The 22,221-nt window shown below is 45.6% G+C and overlaps 1 protein-coding gene across 4 annotated transcripts in view; it reads right to left on the bottom strand.

Annotated features, from left to right (window-relative positions):
* The window catches only part of CYSLTR1 (cysteinyl leukotriene receptor 1), a 292,327-nt gene that overhangs the window by 148,061 nt on the left and 122,045 nt on the right, over positions 1–22,221 (bottom strand). For 2 of the 4 annotated variants that reach the window (XM_075132449.1, XM_075132450.1), the window contains 2 exons: positions 12,834–12,904; positions 8,526–8,942 (listed from right to left, as the gene is read on the bottom strand). The gene's annotated coding sequence lies outside the window, so the exon portion shown is untranslated. Of the gene's footprint in view, positions 1–5,952; positions 6,142–8,525; positions 8,943–9,816; positions 9,994–12,833; positions 12,905–22,221 lie in introns of those variants that run through there. The other 2 variants (XR_012669986.1, XM_075132451.1) reach the window with 2 other exon arrangements.

The following is a 22,221-nucleotide window of genomic DNA, read 5'->3' as shown; positions in this document are numbered from 1 at the left end:
ATAGCTTTTTGCGTCATTGATCTGCCATTAAACATTTCCCATGACCCAACAGTCATCCTAATCCATCACAAATGTACCTGACATAGTGTATTACACAGATTGGGCCAATCCCTGAGTAGGTCGGAATATCTACAAATCCCACTGAATATAATGTAGGATGTAGGCAGTCTACCTCTTCTGGCAATTTGACCTTTTAAAATATAAGGCCAAATCTTGCGGTCCTTAGTTAGCTTTCACTCAGACCTTAACTAATGCAAAACTCCTATTGAAGTTAATGGGAGTCTTGCATGGGTAAAAACTGAATAAAGACCTCAGGATTTGGCCCTTATTAATTAGATTGTTTCAGCATAGTAAGATAAAATGGCTATGAAGAATTACTATGTGAACATGATATGGCTGTTCTAAAGTACACACAGGAGGCCATATGAAACTCCCCACAGGACAGAAACAGAAAATCTACTCTTTTCTTTTCATCGAATTAAAGGAAAAGGTGAAATGCTTCCAGTTTCTCAGGCTAGAGGAAAATGCTCACAATTCATTTCACACAGTTTTTATCAGCTAAGAGATTACTCCAGTTGGAGTACACAGGAACTGGCTGTTTTCATAGGATGCTGTGGGAAAGCTGCTTCAAAACTCATGTCCCTACTGCTCCAGATCTTAGTCTGGATGTGAAGTCTTCCCATAATTTTCACCTCCTGTCTCAGTTTCTCACAACCTACAACAACCACAGAATCCCTTCCTCTCTCCACTTGTAACTTCTTAAGTGCTACAAACCTTTCCTCTACTCCCAGATCAGTCCAGACAGATATGAAGACATCCAGATGGAGCCAGCAGGAGGCTGATTAAACAAACAAACCAGAGAGATGCAACCATCCTTGGTGGGAAATGAGAGAAGTCCATAATTTTAGCTCTGTTAAACACACAACATAAAATGCCTATATTTGCCAAACAGACGAAATACACTGGTTGGGGAATAATTATTGCTTGTTGTCTTTTGAAAGGATAGTACCAATAAGCAATAAAAATTTGTTTGTTATAAAAAGAACTTGAAATTGTGTGTCAGCGTCTAAATCAGTAGTTTTCAACCCGAGGTCTGTGAATCCCTGGGGGGCCACAGACTACGTCTAAGATTACCAAAGGGGTCTGCACCTCCATTCGAAATTTTTTAGGGGTCTGCAAATGAAAAAAGGTTGAAAACTCCTGCTCTAGATTGTTACCATGAAAACTGTAGAAATAAAATCAACATACCGGACAAACATTTAAAATAGTGAAATTGCTGAGGACAGATGTCTATGTGCCCAGGCTCCATTTAGTGTTTAAAGCAGCCTTGAGAATGCCACATCATCATTACTCAATATAAACATGAAGACAGAATGTTGTGGCAGCTGCATAAAGGGTGGGAGAAACTGTGATGAACCTAACGGTAGGATAGAGGCTGCTCCCTTTATGAAGGCCCCTGGGCAATCCCATGGGCCTCCGGGATTAGGCAGTGGTAGCATGATCTGTAAAAAATGAGTGTTCTGTTAGCAGGACAGTGCTGTAACACCATCTTTCCCCATTGGAATGGCCTCTAATTTTTTGCGAGGTTGTAGGCCAGGGCCATTTTGGGGTATTTGATATTTGTCCACATAAAAATGAATGTTGATAAAGCGTTTCCTTTTGAATCACAATACGCTCTTTCCCACCGTTCCTACTCCCTCACCTATAGGCCTCAGTGATCAGTCTTGTCATTCGGTGACAGTGAGCAGGCTTGTTGAATGTATGGTAGATGCAAAATGAAAAACACAAGACAAAGTATCACAGACACTAACTTCTTTACCAAAAGGGATTCTCTCTAGGGCCACCCAAACAAGTCCAGTTGCTCACATGTGAAAACATACTTCTGGGAATCCTGATGAACACAAGTTAACCAACTAACCATACAATTAAAGTTATAGTGGCTAACGACCACAGCATTCATAATGCTGTTCTCAATAATTCAATGGGACATGTTTCTGATAACAATTCCTGGATGAAACTGACACTAGAAATAATTCTTCCGCTCTACTCCGTGGTGATTAGGCCTCAACTGGAGTAGTGTGTCCAGTTCTGGGTGCCACATTACAGGAAAGATGTGGAAAAATTGGAGAAAGTTCAGAGAAGAGCAACAAAAATGATGAAAGGTCTAGAAAACATGACCTATGAGGGAAGATTGAAAAAAAATGGGCTTGTTTAGTCTGGAAAAGAGAAGACTGAGAGGGGACATGATATCAGTTTTCAAGTACATAAAAGCTTGGTACAAGGACGAGGAAGAAGAATTGTTCTTCTTAACCTCAGAGGATAGGAAAAGAAGCAATGGGCTTATAAATTGCAGCGAGGGAGGTTTAGGTTGGACATTAGGAAAAACTTCCTAACTGTCAGGATGGTTATGCACTGGAATAAATTGCTTAGGGAGGTTGTGGAATCTCCATCATTGGAGATTTTTAAGAGCAGGTTAGACAAACATCTGTCAGGGATTGTCCAGATAATACTTAGTTCTTTCATGAGTGCAGGGGACTGGACTAGATGTATTCGTCCTGTTTTAGTCATTTATTTGATTTGTGAAATGAATAACTTAATTTTTATTCTTCTATTCTTTTAATGTGTTGTACATTAAAAATGATTTTCTCACTAAAATAAACATGGAAAAAGTATGGATACACTAATGTCTCTTGAACTATTATTTTCAGGACAAGTAAGTATAGAAAATGAAGAACATTTATGAAATGAATTCAGCATACAAAATACAGATATCAGGCCAGATTCTGATCTCATTTATACTAATATCAATCCACAGTCACTCCAAATCAGTGGGGTGACTCCAGATTGATACTGGTATTATTTACAATAAAAATTCAGTCCCTTGGGTTTGGCCTCAGTTGCTTTCACAACAGTTGCAATGTTTAGTATTTTCTTACAATTATTGGTTATGAAGCTGGATAATAAACCAATGTCATGATTATACTAAAGTAAGCAAGTGTCTATAACAGATGGAGAAATATTTAAACTTTCTGAAATCTATCCCATCACAGGACTTCTTCCCTATCCATTGTTTTTCTGAAGAGAGACCACATGAGAGATCTCAGAAGATACCTGGTACTCAAATATATTCAGTACTTAGTCCTGCCTTCTTCAAATACTCTCATCACTCTTTTGGGACTTTTGGGCAGTCTGTATACAACACTCATTCTGAAGTCTCCAAGCATATCATACAAGTCCACTGCTGTTTTTATTTCATATATAGCAAAAGCAGACATACTGGTTTTTGTTAGCATTGTTTCCAAGATGATCATGGAGCCATTTGATGTTAAAATCGTATCTGCAGCCTTTACAACAGCCCTGTTGCAGAATTTCCTGACTGCAAATACACATATTTGCTGCCTGCTGCTAAGCTGTGTTACTTGTGAGGCCCTTTTAATCAGCATATTTTCAGTCAAGTCGCGCCATATAAGGACTGTGAAATATGCCAGACGGACATCTAATATGATCTACATTGTAGTAATTGCAGAATGCATCATTTTCCAGATAGAGGACATCCAGGAACCTTTTGGCCTCAACAGTCAATATATTTTGTTGCTCCACTTCTGTTATGGAGCATCATCTCTTCTCAGGTCTCTTAGTTATTCCATAGGCTTGTCTTTAAGGATAATCAATGTATATATTTACTACAAAATATTTTTTAATGTGTCTAACAGGTCTAGGCTAAAGACAAAGTAATGTACCTCCTAGAAGAAACAAGTACTCTGTAGCCCAATACAGAGTATATGGAAAATGCTATTTTAAAGTGATGGTTTGAATTACATATACATAAGCCAGGCAATCCAGGATCAAGGCTGATTGTTTTATGACTAGGTATTTAAGATTGTCACGCGGAGCTGGTAAATGATGAAATGTGCTTCAGAGCTGAGGCAAAGCAAAATTAACTGGAGGGTGCTGTCAGCAGCCTGAGTACAAGATTTACTTGTTTGGAAAGGCGAGGTCTCAGCCATGAAGTTATTGATTTTATAGACGTGATTTATTACCAATTATAGAATGGGTTTAAGAAATTAAGCAATCTGGATAACATTATTTATATTAAAACAATGCTTAGAGACTGAATTAGGGATCCAGGCTACATTGTGCCAACTGCTATACAAATATGTAGTAAAGAGCTAGTCCATGCTGCAAAGAGTTTACAGTTCAAGTTAATCATGATGCTCAACAGGTGGATGAAACAAACCTGTAGACAAGCTGTGTGCATGCAGTAGCTTGCCATCTGCCTAGCCATTATCAACATGCAGGGTTCTGCAAGCAGCTCACACATGTTGTGATAGCATGCCATAGCACACTACTTGCAATTACTTTTATACAGTTACTTCAGCACATTAGCAAATAGCCCCTGAAACTTCCCCCAACTGAAATAAAGAGAAACTGAAGGGATAGATTATGGCTGTCCTAAGGGGGTGCTTTCTAGTCACCCTTTCTCCGAGAGAATTTACACAAGAGGCAGCCACAAGTTGGACAGCTGTGCTCCCAGCATGCAGTGAGGGGAAGATGGGCTAGTGCTATTGACAGAGTGCCAAATCCCAGAGGACTTTGGGCAGGAAAGGACTTGGCCATGGATCTGTATGTGGAAAAAGGGGGATCCCAACATTTAGGCACCAAAAATTAGAAAATTTGGCCTTTGACATCTATGCTTCGGTTTCCCCCATCTGTCAAGGGGGATAGTAATGATTACATTACCTATCTCACAAGGGGGTTGTGAGACTCAATTTTTGTGAAGTGATTTGAAATCCATAATGGTGGAAGTTGCTATGGAAATGAAAAGTGAGTCAGCATATATTAACAGTATCAGTTGCCCAGCTTCCATATACAGCCCTCATCTGTTGTGTTTGCCAAACTTTCCAGATACACACACAGCTAGAATTCACCTGCTGTGCTGCTTTAAATTCCAGGCTCACTATAACAATCCACTGATTTGAAAAGAAATATAGTATTCCAGCACAATGTACAGATACGGCCAGAATCAGCTCTCACTTTCAGTCAGCTCTAAATGTCTTTTCTTTGGTTTATATTAGACCCTTACAGCCAAGGTTGCACTAAGGTCTAGAGTAACTGTTTACAGTGGTAAACTTTCTTTGCATTTATACTGATGTAAGTGAAAACAGGATTTGGTTTCTTGGGACAGTTTTTCAAGGGGCCACAATCCAGCTTCTGAAATTCCAGGTGCTTAAAGAGACACGTCTGTGACAGATATGGCAATTTCCTGCAATATCTTTGGGAGATATTATTTAATTAAGTTTAAGTATCTTAGGGGTCATTGTATTAAATGCAAAAGTTATGTATTATTATGGGCTGAGATGATCAAAGGACTATATGGAACAATACGGCAGACAAGAATGAACTTGTGGGACAATGCATGTGAAGAGAATTTCCTGGGAATTATCTAGGGGGAGGTGAATGCAAATTTTTCCTGCCTCTGGTTATACAAAAACCCAGCCCTTTGAAGCTACTGCCTGAGGAGAGGAAGACAGTCTGCTGATTACCTGTTCCCAATATCCCAAGATTCAAGACCCAAACTATGTAAAGGAGAGACTCACAGATTGATGGGTGTTCTTGTTCTGAGCAAAAGCTGTTATGAACTTGTGACCACAGAAAAACCTTTGTGGAATTTGAAGGACTGAAACCTGCTGGAGCACGGGTGGGCAAACTTTTTGGCCCAAGGGCCACATCTGGGTATGGAAATTGTATGGAGGACCATGAATGCTCATGAAATTGGGGGTTGGGTTGTGGGAGGGGGTGAGGGCTTTGGCTGGGGATGCAGGTTCTGGGGTGGGGCTGGTGCTGGGGGGTTGGGGGTACAGGAGGATGCTAAGGGCTGGGACTGAGGGGCTTGGAGGGCGGGAGGAGTATCAGGGCTGGGGTAGGGGGTTGGGGCACGGGGAGAGGCTCAGGAGTGCAGGCTCCAGGTGGCGCTTACCTCAAGCAGCTCCCGGAAGCAGCAGCATGTCCTCCCTCTGGCTCCTATGCGGCGATGCTGCCAGGCAGCTCTGTGTGCTGCCCCGTCTGCAGGTGCTGCCCCTGCAGCTCCCATTATCGTGGATGCAGCCCCCGGGTCGTAGTTGCCCACCTCTGTGCTAGAGCCTGGTTGGAGTTGAGGTGATTTCTAGTAAGCTTATTAGCATGTATGTAGTTTCTTTTATTGTTTTTTAAATGTTTCCTCTGTAATGCATTCCCTTAAGGATAAATGTGCTTGATTAGAAAGGATTGTGTGGTAAATGTGGGCAGTTATGCTGTTTATAACCTCTGAGGAGAAAGCAAAGTAGGCCTCTTCAGGCACTCTGACTTGCTGGGGAACTCTCAGCGTAGGCAGGGAACTGTACAGCCTGGAAAGACCCTGGTAAGCAGGGAGAGAGATTTGGGTCTCTGCCCAAGAGAGATGATGGCTGCGGAGCTGCGTGCCCTTGCTGGACCATGGAGGGGGAATACAGGCGCAGTTTCCCTGAAGTCTGACACTGTCAGCTTGAGGGGGGAGGAGTTAAAAGCAGTTTCACTCACTACATATGTCGGTCAGTCCAGTGCCAATGTCTAAGTTTTTGCATTTTACTATTTTAAACGTGTTCTCTGACCCTCAGTTGCTAGATCACCACCACACAAACAATAGGACAAACCCACTACACAAGGGGACACAGCAGAATTGAGTGTACAGAAAGTACTGTCAAATGCACTAAAGGTGTAATTCATCTTGTGCTGAGCACCAACACATGACTTATGGTGCATGTGTCTTGTGATGGCCCTCAGGACCGGGCTGAATTTCACATGCAGTAAATGAAAAAATAATAGAGAAAAATATTTTTCCCTAATTCTCTTTATTTCAGATAGAATGGTCTTAGGTGTTATTGAGTGGCAATGTCTCTCAGGGAGCAGTATGACTAAAATGGATGGTCGTTTTTTAGATTTATGTCTGAATGCCTTTTTTTCTGCCAAGTTTTCATGTGATAGACTTACTTGTACGGGTATGCCTGGCTGAGTAACTCCAAAATCATCTTAGTGCCATTCTCTGCCTTCCTCTTCCCTTTATAATTGTGTCTACTTATGATCCTCACTTGGTTTGTCACATCCAATTTAGATTGTGCACTCTGTGTCAGAGGCTGGATCCTTAATTGTTTGTGTGAGGTGCCAAGCACATTTTTGGGAACTGTTCTTCCCCACGCCCCCAAATCAAACCATGAATGAATGAATAAAATTACAGAAGTACCTGATGGGCTATGAGTTATAAAGATACCAAGCTCTTACATACTAATACTGAGATTTGCAAAGCCACCCAAATCCCTTTGGCGGCAATGATAGTAAATAAGAGAGAGAAAAATCTGTTTAAATGCAAACGTTTGCTAATTGGCAACAATGTCAAAGAATAGTGCAGAAAATGCAAAACAGAAATGGAGTGAAACCTGTTTGATGTGATGACTCAGAGAACTCAGGGCTGGTTTTCTAGTAAAGGCAAGGCAGAATTGTGCTCAAATCATTTAGAGATTTGTTTCAAATCATTTAGTCATCTCTTAAGATAGGAGGTTGCCTAATAAAGCTGGTTGGTCCCTTTGATAAGTTTTACTTTGGATCTATTTTATTAATGTGATATGTTGTCAAATGTTCACATTCTGAAAGTCCTTTCTAAATGTTATTTTAAACAGGAATTTTTTTTTAACTGGACTTTGTTCATGGGAAATTATTTGAATGTAAAGTATTGTAGCTAATGTTCAGGTAGATTGTGTTTCTGCTGTATTACAATCCTTAAAACATGAAGCCTCAACATTTCCTTGCATTATTTAGCCACTGAAGAAAAGCTGCTCAGTATATTTTTATCAAGATTTGATTTGCTCCTATCTATTTGTTTCTAACCATGAGCAACGCTTGTTTTTTTTTTAAATTAAAAATATGTGTTGGTTGTGTGTGTTTCAAAATTGTCTTTCACCACCACACCTGTGGCCCCATCCTGCACAAACTGATGCAGGCAAATGACTGTTGTCATGGGAGTGGTCCCATTGACTTTAATGAGGCTTCTCACATCTGTAAGGACTTGTCTACATGATGAGGTAATGCACAAGGGTGTCGTTTCTAAAGCGCACTAACATGTTGTGCATTAATTGGCCCATGTTGACCCTGCTGGTGCTCACCACAGGTTCCCACCATGGTCACACCTCCATAGTGTGCCTTACCCCACTATGTAGGCAGCCCTAAGAGAAGGCTAGAGCTTTGAATATGTGAAATCACAAAGCGGTTGGAATAATTTTTGTCATATATTTGTAAGGCGGGCCCCTTCCTTCCATGTCATAGAAACATACAGCTGACATTTCTTTCCTCCCACACTTGATTTTGGAAGTGAATTAAAATAAATTTAACGCGTAGCTTTCTTAAAAAGAAATAAAATAAGACAGTTCCACAGCTCACCCTAGTCTAGAATACAGCAGTGCTTTTAAGGTTTTACCTACACCACTAGTAGTCACAGTAGAGAAAATCCTCCAACTCACCTGTATGGGTGTAAGCCATATGTGCATTAGACTCATTGCGCTGGGGCAGGCTGAATTTGAGCAAGTCACACTCTGCAGGGTCTCCCTCTATGCTGCCAAGGAGAGGGTCTGGTAACATGGTGGAAGGACAGATGTGGGGATGATCCACTGATACACAGCTCCTTCACTCCTTTTGCCCTGCAGAGGCAGTGCACTAGGATGTGGAGCCTGTGCCAGCCCCTGAGATTGCAATAGCAGTTGTGGAGCAGCTCTTTTCCCTCTCTGAGGCTTAATGGTTGCAAAGGGGTGGGTATATGGCTTCTCTCCTTCCGGCCTCCTTGGAGTTCCCCAGCGCTTGAACCAGTTACTTGCGGCGTACGCTGGGAAGAATATGTGCCCGTGAGAGACCACGGATGGGCAGATCCACCAGCTATGACACTAGTGCAAACAGATAAAAATAATTTCAAATAGCATTTAAATTTGCCCAATTGGGGGATCAAACACCTGCCCTTACTAATGCCTATAACACTAAAAAGCTCATTACATACATTACCTTTTAACAAATCCTTTCCCACCAGCAGAGTTACAGGATAAAGCTTTTATTGTGCCACTGACCTAAATTAATTTCATCTCTCTACATCCTGTATGGCTTAGGCCCTTTAGAAACTGCCCCATTACTTATATGGTAGAAGGACAGCTGAGATAGGTTTAGACATTGAAGCTACTCTCTCTGGTTAAACAAAAAAGGTCCTTGACTCTGGACTATTCTTCTGTCTTGGACAGATCTGGTGACCCTCATGGAATGCAGTAATGCTTTTCCAGAGGAGGCTGGAACAACACAGGAAGACAGAAGGTTATTTGTAGGGATTGGGGTTCCCTTTCCCCAACCTATTGGGTTGTTTTGAAAGCATTAAATCATTCTTTTTCTGCACTTAGGCACTGATAATTTTTTACATATATACATATAGGACAGTTTTGTGCTGTGGGCTTTAGTCATCAGGTCAAGTCCATTAGCTAATCTCTCTGAGTTAAACAGAAGGGTCCTTGACTCTTACTCGGCATCTACTAAAACAGCTTTGAAAACACCCAGGGATGTTTGAAAGCTTTCATTAAAAAGCTTCTACATAAAATAATAACTAACTAATATTAATAATAATAATTAGAAGCAGCTTCCTCACCCACAGTATCAGAGGAACAATCTCCTATTTAGACAGTAAATTATGATTTCATTCTAGTAATTTACAAAATCTTGAAAATACCCTTAGGCACTCTCATAAAATAAGAAATATGGCTGAAATGAATATTTACTTACTGAGTTGTTTTCAGAACAGAAACGAATGATCTGAGCACTCCAAGGAGGAAGTCATGTCATTAGTACTGCATGGAACACCCATTTGGTGTATTCAGCCACTGACAGGCAGATTCTGAACCTTTGGCTGTTATTGAGCAGCACTTTTCTCCACTAAAAGTCCCAATGACTCCAGAAAAGGAGGTATATTCAAGTAACAAAGGGTGCCAGAATCCAGCTCATTAACATTGCAAACAGTAATACATAATAATACATTAATACATAATACATACATATAGGACAAATTTTTTAAAAAAACTTTAAAATAATGTATTGGCTTCTTTCCATCTTCTGCTTTAGTGGGGGTTAGAAAAGGAGAAAAAGAATCAGATAATTATTTTCAGTTTCTTTGGATTTCCTTTTATAATTACATAATCTTGCTCAACTATAATGATTGTGGGAGAAGAAAAAAGGTTGCAGATAAGAAGTCTAGTGCAATTGCACAAATTTTCAGTTCTCAAGGTTAGTTAGCAATGACAGCATTCGTCTAGTTCTGTTCTGGTAGGGATTTTGTGAAGGCACGGTGCAGTTCTTCTGAAATTAGCATCTCATGAATGAGCAAAGTGAAATGAGCAAGGTGCAATTCTTCTGAAATGAGCATCTCCACTGAGCATACACACCTTCAAGTGCATGTGAATTAGTGGTGCTGTTTAGGGAAGGTGCAATTTAGACACTCCAATGTGGGTACTTAAAAGAATCATGCTATTGTTTCTTGGAAAGATACACTAGTGAGAGGTTTTCCCTCTTTGATTTATAAGCCCTAGGAAATTTAATGCACAAACCTTCTATTATGCAATAATAGAACTGCCCAGATGAAATAAAGGGAGTCAGGAATTCAAAAAAAGACCTCACTAGTAAATACAGCAGGACTTTTCCATATGGGGCCAGTCGTTTACTATTCCACTTTGTGAGCAAATGAAAGTGACATGCCCATGAAACATTTAGATTTAAACTGTATTTTTTTATGTAAGTGTTCTAACTGAAATTCTTTCAACCCACTGTAGTTCCTAACATCAGGAGGGTAATTAAAAAATCTCAACGCTCCTGAATTATATTAGGTGAAAAAAACCACTAATATGTGCCTGCAAAGTGTTTTATGTGGGAATCATTTTATTTGTCCTAGCATCTGAAAATACTGGTACCTCTCAGTTAAAATTTTAAATTAACATTTGCATACCACAGCCACTTGTCTAGCATGAGTTTTGATCTTGTCACTATAGAATACCCAGAGAGACAACAATCACTTATTCAGTAAAATATGAATAATTTAGCCAGTATGTTACAAGCCACAAAACTATGACAAATCAGACAGCTAAGAACCTCAAAATGTTGTGCAGAAGAGATAGGACCAGCTAGCTAGCTATTCTTTTCCTCTCTAGGATATTATGACTCATTTATTTTATAGCATGACAAACTCATACTGAACTTGAGTGACTTATCAATAAAAATTTTTTACTGTTAATACTATGCTACAAGCAATGGGATTTAAAATGAATGCTAACTCATTCCATTCTGACTGGAATCCAATCCCGACTGCAGGAATCCAAGGACAAGGTGTTGTATATCTTCAGAACTACTTTTAGGTTCTGCATATCACAACCAGTGATGGTGATCCAACCATCAGTCTAACAGCCTGAAAAGCCTACATATTTCTGTTCTATCTATCTTCTTATACTGTGACATTGCCATGATATCTCAAGTATCTCAAGATACACTTCTGTACAATTCAGTCTCCACGCTAGAGAGAGGTGCAGACTAGACTACTAATTTAAATGACATATTTATAAGTTTCTAGGCCAGAGGTCCCCAAACTGTGGGGCACAAAGGAACATTTGGGGAGGCATGCCAGGGTCTGGGCCAGTCCCCAGGAGGGGTGGGGAGGGAGTGCCACCAGGCCCCAGTCCCAGCTGTTTCCCCCCCCCACCATGGCCCTGGCTCCACACCTGGCCCTGCCCCCAGCCTCGGCCCCCTTACTCCTGGCTGTCTTTTTCCTCCCCCCCGGGTAGCCGTGGCCCCACTCCTGGCCCCGGGGTGGGGTGGGCACAGATAGGGTAAGTAGGGGTGCGACACTGGAAAGTGTGGGGACCATTGTTCTAGGCACTTCCAACTACTAGGAGCACGGCAAATAACCTTTTTGTATCTGCTTTGTGTAAGTCAATGAGAGAGTTGCATCTACTTATGGTGTGCCAGCGGGCTCCATGGCCTTCATGTCAGCTCCCATGCATGCCCTGAGAACTAACCAACCTTTCAATTGTTGGATTTAAAAACTGTAAAGCACACACATGAAACAAACAGCAAAAGAAATACCATGGCTAAGTGATTTTCTCCCAGGGTCTCTTTAATACACATTTCTATGATAGAGTCTATAAACTCCAGTCTTTGCCTCAACATAAAAGTACCTTAAAAAGAAAATTGTGAAATCCTCAGGACACCTTATCACTCAAAGTAACCACACGATCCTGTCATAAGCCTTATTCTTCTTCCCCTCCAGCCCCCAGTGTTGGTTGCCATCTCCCCTATCCTGACATATCTCCGAGCAAAATCCAGAGAGGTGCTGAGCACCCAGTAGCCAGTCCGCAATTAGGATTGAATCTGGGTTAACTTTATAAGCCTGATGTTGGTCCCAGTTCTAATTTCCACAGGAGCAATCTCATCAATCTCAAAACTGGTCCATCAGGTCTGGGTCTGAAGTACAAATCTTCTAACAAACCTGAAATAAGCTGAGGCAAGGGGCTCCTAAATTACAGCACCCTGTTCACCAGAGTGCAAAGAGAGGGGGTGAGATAAAGCCTAGTATACTGGATTCCCCTAGCTGAGATCCAAGGCACAGGGCCAAACATTACTTGATTACAATCAAACTTGCCAACATTTTAATTAGTAATATTGTTACGGGCTAGCTGGGCCTGATAAGCTTAGCTCAGTGCTCCACACACAAGGCTAGGAAGCAGAGAGAACCAGATGAGAGAGACATTATTCCTTACCTGGATCTCCTGTACAGAGCCAGAGGGGTGGGAAGTCTCTGCTGCCCTGTTCTCCCCTTCCTGCATGTCTCCTAAAATGTGAAGGAAGTAAACCCTATGAAAAAGAGTGAGAATGGAGAAAGCAGAGGTTCTGTGGGGAGGAAATATGGGGCGTTTCCATCTTCCTGTGGATCTCCTGCAGTCTGGGAGCAGAAAATGCTGCCGGGTCTTAAGGGTATGTCTTCACTACCCGCTGGCTCAGCGGGTAGTGATCGATCTATCGGGGATTGATTTATCGCATCTCGTCTAGACACGATAAATCAATCCCCGAATCGATGCCTGTACTCCACCTTGGCAGGAGGAGTAAGCGGAGTCGACGGGGGAGCCACCGCGGTCAACTCGCTGCCGTGAGGACAGCCAGGTAACTCGAACTAAGATACTTTGACTTCAGCTACGCGAATAGCATAGTGGAAGTTGCGTATCTTAGTTTGAATCCCCAACCCCCCACCCCCAGTGTAGCACAGGCCTAAAAGGCTCACTGGGACTCCCCATGCCTTTGAGAAGCTCACTGGGGACCAGCCTCCTTCCCCCCATGAAGCTTAATAGGCTTCTTTTGCACTAAGACTTGTTGAGGGCCAAGAAGCCTGTTTTGACTTGACCGTGACTGAGAAGTCTATTTGATACTTCAGCAGATAGAAAGAGGTGGCAGAGACAGCTGCAGTAGAGTTATCCCATACTTTAATGACAATGGTGCTCATGGCAACAACTGATACCCATCCTTCTTGACGGTCCATTGTACTGGTAAAAGCCTTTTGTGTAAACGCTGCTTTCCATTTTCCCTGGGTTGTTAATTACACATAGTTTTCAGTTAGCCAAGCATGAAGCCACTCAGTTTTATTATAAGAAAATTTGGAATCACATACTTTCTTACAGTACAAAGTTTGTCAACAAAGTAATAGGAGAATGTAGACATGATACTTCCTGTGTAGGAGCTCTCTAGGGTCATGGGAATAAACAGAAGTTTATGACATTACAGTGTGGAACTAGGAACACGAATTAGGATGATGGCTTTTTTCCACTTTAAAAACTTCCTATAATTTACTCAGGAAATTAATGTTGATGCTGAAATTTCTCAGGTCTGTCCTCAGTCCAGATATATATATATATATATATTTTAGAGAAAATGTGGTAAAATTTCACTGAGCCATTTCTAAGGGAGGTGTGTAAGGCAGGAGAGAATATTTTTCACCAATAAGACCCTTTGCAGATATCTATTTTTTCAATTTGGAGAAACCAAAAAATGGCCTTTGATGTAGACCTCCACAAGAAAGGATGAACTGAATTCACTGAACAGATGGCTGTGCTCCTCATTATAGTGTCATAGATCATAATATTTTAGCTGGGGAATAACACTAGGACTTTGAACTCTACGAAATTCTGAAAAAGTTATAGAGCTCTACTGGTGTTTTAAATTGGTCTCAATTTAATTCATTTTACAAATACCTGGAATATTTTAAAGTTGAATTTAACATGACAGACTAGGATGTTTTTTAATGTTAGTTTAATCAGGCAATTTGTTTATTAGTGAAAGTCTGCTTATCTGCAGAATTACTGGGAGGGAAGATGCTTAACCAATAGCAAGGTACTTAGACGTTTACAAGTATGCCCCTAGGCTTGCAGAGTGACTCAGCTAACTTGTGGCTTTGTCATAAGAGGATGCTGTGCACCTCATGCAAGTTGTTGAGTTCCCTTATTCCTCCTTCACTTCAAGAATAAAGAATGTTCAGCACCTGCAGAATTGGGCCCTTGATGTTTTGTAGCCTTCCAAAAAGAAAAGGAGTACTTGTGGCACCTTAGAGACTAACCAATTTATTTGAGCATAAGCTTTCGTGAGATACAGCTCACTTCATTTATTTGAGCATGAGCTTTCGTGAGCTACAGCTCACTTCATCGGATGAAGTGAGCTGTAGCTCACGAAAGCTTATGCTCAAATAAATTGGTTAGTCTCTAAGGTGCCACAAGTACTCCTTTTCTTTTTGCGAATACAGACTAACACGGCTGTTACTCTGAAACTTGTAGCCTTCCAAATGACTTCTATTTAGATGTATGCAGTATTGTTGTAGCCGTCCACCCTAGGAGATAAGAGACACAAGGTGGGTGAGGTATCTTTTAGTGGTCCAACTTCTGTTAGTGAGAGGGACAAGGTTTTGAACTTAGAGGTGCTATTTCCAATGGCAACAGAATTTCACAAGTAACACGAGTTTGTAATTTGCATGTAGTGCCCTCTACTGGAAAATTTATGTTTCATTCTTGATGTCATCTGAAGAGGAAATTCATTCTCCTACTCTAGCAAACACAAGGAGAAACATTAGTCTGATTCTTTACTCACTTATAGCAATGTAAATCAGGAGTAACTCTGCTGAGGTTGATCGAGTCACACCAAAAATCAGGCCTACTTCAGTATGTCATAAACATGGACGTAGGTAGAAATGTGAACACAGCCATTTAATTTTACCGCAGAGTATTTTGCGTAAGAATTTGCAGCCCAGATCCCACTTAATGTGTCCCCATTGGCTGCTCCTTGTATTTACGTTTTCTCTTTAAGCATTTGTTTATATTTTTATTCCTGAGTCTGCAATAGTGGGTGAAGGATGAAGCTGAGCAACAAGTGATAAGAATTTTGTTTTTTTTCTTGGTTATATGAAGTCATATCAATCCTGGCACTTTCTAAAACGTGTTTGTGTTGCTTACTAAGAAGACAATGGTTCCTTGACATTTGCAACCCCCTGAACAAGGCACTTCAAATTGTTAGATGCCTGGAACTGAACAAATATATTTAAAGGGATCTTTGTGTTTTCTATCCAATAATTAGAGCCCTACCAAATTCACAGCCCATGAAATCTGGTCTCCCCCTGCAAAATCTGGTCTTTTGTGTGCTTTTACCCTATCCTATACAGATTTCATGAGTGAGACCAGCGTTTCTCAAGTTGGAGGTCTTGACCCAAAAGGGAGTTGGTGGGGGGGGGGAGAATCACAGGGTTATTTTAGGGAGGTTGTGGTATCACCACCCTTACTTCTGCGCTGCCTTCAGTTCTGGGTAGCTGGAAATTGGCAGCTGTTAGCCGGGCGCTCAGCACTGAAGGCAATGCCCCACCAGCAGCAGCGCAGAAGTAAGGGTGGCAACACCATACCATGCCACCCTTACTTCTGTGCTGCTGCTGCTGGCGGCGGCTCTGCCTTCAGAGCTGGGCTCCCTGCCAACACCTGCCACTCTCCAGCTGCCTGGCTCTGAAGGCAACGCCACTGCCAGCAGCAGTGCAGAAATAAGGGTAGCAGTACCGCAACCCCCTGACAATAACCTTGTGATCCCCCACCCAACTCCTTTTGGGTCAGGACCCCTACAAATAATAACACCATGAAATTTCAGATTTAAATAGCTGAAATCATGAAATTTACTATTTTAAAAATCCTGTGACTGAGAAATTGACCGAAATGGACCGTGAATTTGGTAGGGCCCTACCAATAATCCTTAATACATTCAAAGCGCTGTTCAGGTATCAATTAATCCTGGCAACACCCTTCTGGGACATGGTCAGTAGTGCATTATATTTTCCTGTTTACAAATACAGAAACTCCTGGATAGAGAGATTAAGGCCAACATTTTCAAAAGTGGTCCCTGATTATGGTTGCCCAACTTAAAAAAAACCTTTCAGGCAATACACATCCTCCTCTACCAATATGCAACTATATGAGGAAGCAGTGAGACAAACTGTACACAGGGATCTCTCAAATGCACCAAGTAAAGAAACTGATAGTGTAGGGAAAATACTATATTTCTCTAGTCTCTTTCAGTTCTAGTAATCTTCGGTGCTACTTGTAACAACAGTAGATAAAAAGTTGTTCACAGGAGTGAGAGTATTTTTAGCTAACAGCATCCCTCAAAATACAGCAAAAAATCAAACAAGAAAAAACATGATTCATTGTGTTTGGTTTAAAGAGAACAGCAAATTCACCATGAGTCCCATGAGAAAAGAGGAAGGACACAAGATTACTCAAGGCATTTACAGAAGAAATACTGAGAACCCTTCAAAAGAGAATCTATGGTGCTCATGCCAGAAGTGGTGCATCTCATAGGAACTTTAATTATTTAATAGGTGATTGAAGTAGTGTGGATGTGACAGCATAGTTAGAGCCAGGGTCTAAGAGGAGTTCAAAATGAGGCAGACACTCCTGCTTTTCTCTATATGCTAGTGGCCAGTCAGTGTGGCCTAGTTTCACACTGGTTGGAAAATACAAAGGGCATAAAAACTGTCATTTTTGTTTGGTTTCTCTTTATAAATGTTTAATAGGAAGCTTTTGAACTTGGTCTCTTTCTGAAATTTTTTCCTTGGTTGTCTTCCTTGTCATTGTTGCCTGAGTTCTTAAAAATAGTATCTATCTATACAAAACTTGGTATAGATGTGATTCCTGAGGGGAATTAGTGTGATAGGGATACAATCTCCGGAGCACTTTTCATCATAAGCCAGCAAGGAGGTTGATGAGAGAACTCCCACAGTCTCTGTTGCTCCTACGGCCTCATACCAAAACAGTTTAGCCTCCTGTCCTCACAGGGGCCGGTTTTCCCCTCCCAGAAGGTGTTTCTGTAGTGGTGGGTTGGGGGGATTCCAGCCCAGGGACCCTAATGGTAACAGCTGTTGGCAGCCAACCTTTCACTGCCAGAGTTGCTACATTTCCCCTGGCCACTTCCCCACAGCTCTCCTACTTCTCCCTTATCAAGGACTTGAGGGTGTTTTCATTAACTAGCCCTTCAGCCACACTTCCTCTCCCCTGGCTCTCCTCTGCCAGACTGCAGTGAGCCCTTTTATAGTATCAGAGGGGTCTTAATTAGAGTCAGGTGGTCAAATTAGCTTAATGGCCTCACCTGACTCCAATTAACCTGCAAAGAGTCAGGTGTTCTCATTAGCCTGGAGCAGCCGCTGTTCTGGTCAGTCAGGGAACAGAAATCTGTTCATCCAATGGCTAGTAGATCTGCCTTTGGCTCCTCTGCTGAACCCAACTGGCCTGGAGGGAGACTACTGCTCCAGCTGCTCCCCTGGCTGGGCCAGACCACCCCCCTGCTTCTCTGCTACCTGGTTGCTGGCTAGCTGCTGTCCCCCCTACCCCCACTTGCTTGCTGCTGCTTCAGCTACAGCCCCTGGGGGGGGTGGCCTGCTGGCCCACTCCTCAGAGGAGGGGAGTGAGGGACCCCAGCCCCGGCCGTTGCTGCTGTGGATGCCACAACCACCTGTGAGGGGTCCTTTCTGCCTGCCTGGCCACCGGACTGCCACCTGGAGCTGCTGCTGCCTGGGACCTGCTGGAACCCAAAGGAGGAGAAGAAGAGGACCATCTGCTGCTGGGGGAGTGCACAGGGACTCTGCAGACCACCGTGGAGGGAGCCTTAAGATGGAGTAACTTTTGAACTATGCTTTTGTGATGGGGGTTTTGACTGTGTTTGTGGGGACACAGGGGGTGTGGCATGGAGCTTGCCTTCTAGTCAACCATGTGTCCCCCCCCCCCAACTCCCACCACCACTGTCATTGCTGCCCCCTCCACCAATCTCAGTGGACACTTGCCATCTGCCTTCAGCTCCTGCCTCTGGAACTCGGCTGCTCACCCGGCTTGCCGCGCCCTTTCACCACCATTTGGGCCAGAAGCAGCAGCCAGCCCGAACTGACTTCTTTGTGCAAGCGCACGTGGGCGCATGTGCTCCCCCCCGGACTGATCCCCCCCTTCAGCAAGCCGCCAACTTTGTCCCTTGCTACCTGCCCCATTTGCCCCTTGCAGCCTTTTGCCCCTTCCCTTTGCCCCAGCCCCCACTTACTAGCTTCAGTTTGTTTGCCTGCCCCGCCCTTTTCCCTCTGTAGCTTTTGTTTGTTTGCCTCACCCCAGCCTCTGAAGCTAGCCTCTTGGTTCCCTGTCCTACCTCCAGCCCATGCCCCCTCCCATGTGCTTGTGCCCTTCCCTTGTTTGAGTTTGCCCCTATCTCACTGCACCCCCCCAATGTTGTTATAACCCCCCTCCCCTAGTGCAGCTAGAGGAGCTGGATTTCCATCCTGAGTCAGTGACTGCCCCCCACAAGCCTTTGATAACCCCCCATCCAGCCCACCCCTTTGGCACCCTCCTCCTCTGCCTGCAGCCTAGCGGGGAGGAGTGGTTGACCTGCTTCCCTTTTCCCCTCCTCTCTCTAGTGTTTTCCCCTCCCTCCCTGCTCATTATGGTGGGGGACATGGCAGGAGGGGCCCCTCCAACAGACCCAGCTGCCCCTCCCCCGCCTGCCGCCCGTCACCCCCCCCATACCTCTACCTCAACTGCCGCTGCCAAACCACCTGCCCCTGCCGGGGCTCCAGCAGTGGCGGGCACCCGGGTGACCTCCGCCTCTGCCACGTCCCTCGCCCCCTCAGCTTCTGGGGGAGCCCCCCCCAGTCGGTGGGAAGGGCCAGGGTAGGAAGACGGGGAAGAGCCTCACTAAAAAGGCCAGGCCCTCCATGGCAGGGACTGCCCCCACTGCCACGGCCCCGCCACCGGCCGTGGCGTCCCTACCCGCTGCTCCCTCCACCAGCTCTGAGGGTGCCCCTCCCCCAGCCCCTAGAGCATACGCGCAGGTGGCGTCAGCCCCCCGCCTGCTGCTACGTCATCTCTCCCACCCGCCATCTCCACTACCATCTATAGCAGCCGGGGCCCCTTTCCCACCATGACCAGGAGGCATGGCATCCGTTGCCTCCTGGTGCCTGCCTCCCTCCACGTGGAGACCTACGTGCGGGCGTTGGTGAGGGTGGTTGGGCCCACGGCCATCGTGGCGGCCTCCAAAATGTATGGAAAGGTTGCATTCTTCCTAGCATCAGATGCCGCTGCCCAGGAGGCAGTGGAGAAGGGCCTGGCGGTGGGGGGCATGTTTGTCCCCCTAGAGCCGCTAGAGGACCTGGCCGTCCATCAGGTCCTGACCTCTTTCCCTCCAGTTCTTCCCAATGCCGCCCTATTACCCACCCTCTCTACCCTGGGGAAACCCTCTCTCACTGGGCTGCAAAGACCCCACCCTCCGTCACGTCCTCTCATTCTGCCGGCAAGTGCAGCTTCAACTGCCGCCGGCAGCGCGTGACGGAGAGGCGCTCAAGGGGTCATTTTTGGTCCCCTACCAGAGGGTCCATTACTGGGTGCATTATTCTACAGGGGAGGCCCGGTGCTACCTCTGCTGGGCGATGAGGCACGTCTGGAGGGACTGCCCCCGGCCCAGCAAGGAGGGGCATCCAGGACCCCTGAGTCCTGGCAGGGCGCCAGCCCCATCATCGCCGGTGCCCCTGGCTGCCCGGCGCCCGGAGACGCCCCTTCTCCTCCTCAGTCCACGCGGCCGGGACCCGAGCCCCATGGGATGTCCCTCGTTGGTGTGGGGCAACTGACCTCCTTCCCAGGCAGGGACCCCACTGAAGACTGTCCACCTTCCAATGCCATGGCTACTACGCCGATCATGGAGCCAGAGCCTGGCATCACAAAGGGCCCCATTCCCATCCCCCAGATCCCAAAGCCTGACCGAGAAGGGCCATCTCCCAGCGGCCCGGCTACTGGGGCCCAGGATTCTGCCTCTGCCCCTCTTCCTGACCCCTGCCCTAGCCCTACTCTTGATCCCTGCCCTGCTCCGATACCAATCCCGTCCCTGTCCCCTCCACCTCCCGTGATATCATTGCTGCACCTGGGGCTGTCACCTCCTCATTTCCAGAGGATGGCCCACAGAGAGCGGCCTCTGTATTTCCCTGTCCCAACTCACCAGGGGCTGCTATCTTCCCTCCGCCGCCCCCACTTGAGCTGGGGTTTGAGGGGGGCTGTGTAGTGCCAGCCCATTGGGCACCATGTCGGGGCTCCACCCCTTGCCTGCCCATCTTGGTAGGCCATGGGGCTCTGTCAGAGGCCCCTCTGGAAAATAGCCGGGGGCTAGTGACCCCGGCCCCCCATACTCTGTGAGAGTTCCTTGAGGATGTCCGTGGCTCCCGTAACAAGGTGCACCTCACTCTCCAGCGATGGAGAGACTTCCATCAACTCCTCTGGGCCGCGAGGGCCCTCATGTGGGAGGGTAAAAGGACCAGGAAGCAGGCTGCTGCGGCCTACCAGCAGGTCCATCTCTTCTGTTACTCCTTACTCACCTATCGGATAGGTCATGGTTTGTTGTGCGGTGTGACGGGGGCCGTGAGGGATCCTGCCGGCGAGGATCCCCCCCAGCCCTCCTCTTGGCGCCTCTCATCATCGCAATGTTGAACACCTGGGGCTGTAGGATGTGTCTCCGCAGGTGCCAGGTGCTCTTCTTCCTTCAGGAGGGGAGTACTCTGTGGTTTTCCTGCAGGAGACCCATACAGATCCGGCTGCCAAAGACAGCTGGCGGCTGGAATGGGGGGACAGGGTCTACTTTAGCCATCCCACAGTTTGTACGGCTGCAGTGGTGACCCTGTTCTCCCCCGACTTATGGCCCGAGGTGCTGGGGGTCACCGAGGCTATGCCGGGCTGCCTGCTGCACCTCTGGGTCCACATGGAGGGGCTTGTGGTCAACCGCGTCAATGTCTATGCCCCGACATCGGGCCCGGAGCGGCTGAGTTTCTATCAGCAGGCATCCGCCTTCCTCTGCACCTTGGATCCTCGCGAGTGCCTGGTCCTGGGCAGGGACCTTAACACCACCCTCAAGGGGTGGGACCACTGGGGGACTGAGCAGTGCCTGGCCGCTGCGGACGTGCTCCGGGAGATAGTCGAACATCACTCCCTGGTGGACTTCTGGCACGACCACCACCCTGACGATGTTTCAACGTTCACCTTTGTCTGGGAGGAGGCCCATCGGTCGTGCCACTCCCGGTTGGACCGCATCTATTTATCAAGTTTCCACCTTTCATGGGCCCACTCCTCCAGCATCCAGCCAGCCCTGTTTTCTGATCATCATCATTTAACCACCATGACTGCCTTTCTCTGCACAGAGTGGCTGGGGCCGGCCTATTGGCATTTCAACAACAGCTTGTTGGAGGATGTGGGCTTCGTGGCATCCTTCCGGGAGTTCTGGCTGGCCTGGCGAGGGCAGCAGCATGCCTTTCCCTCGGTGCGGCGGTGGTGGGACTTGGGGAAGGTGCGTGCCAGGCTCTTCTGCCGTGACTACACTTGGGGCGCCAGCCGACGGAGGGATGGGGCGATAAAGCAGTTGGAATGGGAGGTCTTGGAGCTGGAGAGGTGTCTGGCCACCAGCCCCGAGGATCCATCCCTCTGCGGGGTGTGCCGGGAGAAGCAGGAGGAGCTCCAGGCCCTCGAGGATCATTGGGCCCGGGGCACCTTTGTTCGATCCTGCATCCATCTCCTTCGGGAGATGGATGGCGTCTCCCACTTCTTCTACGCCTTGGAGAAAAAG

The sequence above is a fragment of the Caretta caretta genome, chromosome 9, assembly GCF_965140235.1.
Source record: "Caretta caretta isolate rCarCar2 chromosome 9, rCarCar1.hap1, whole genome shotgun sequence".
NCBI lineage: Eukaryota > Metazoa > Chordata > Testudines > Cheloniidae > Caretta > Caretta caretta.
Note: the sequence above shows the minus strand (reverse complement) of the source record. Positions and strands in the feature narration are given on the sequence as shown.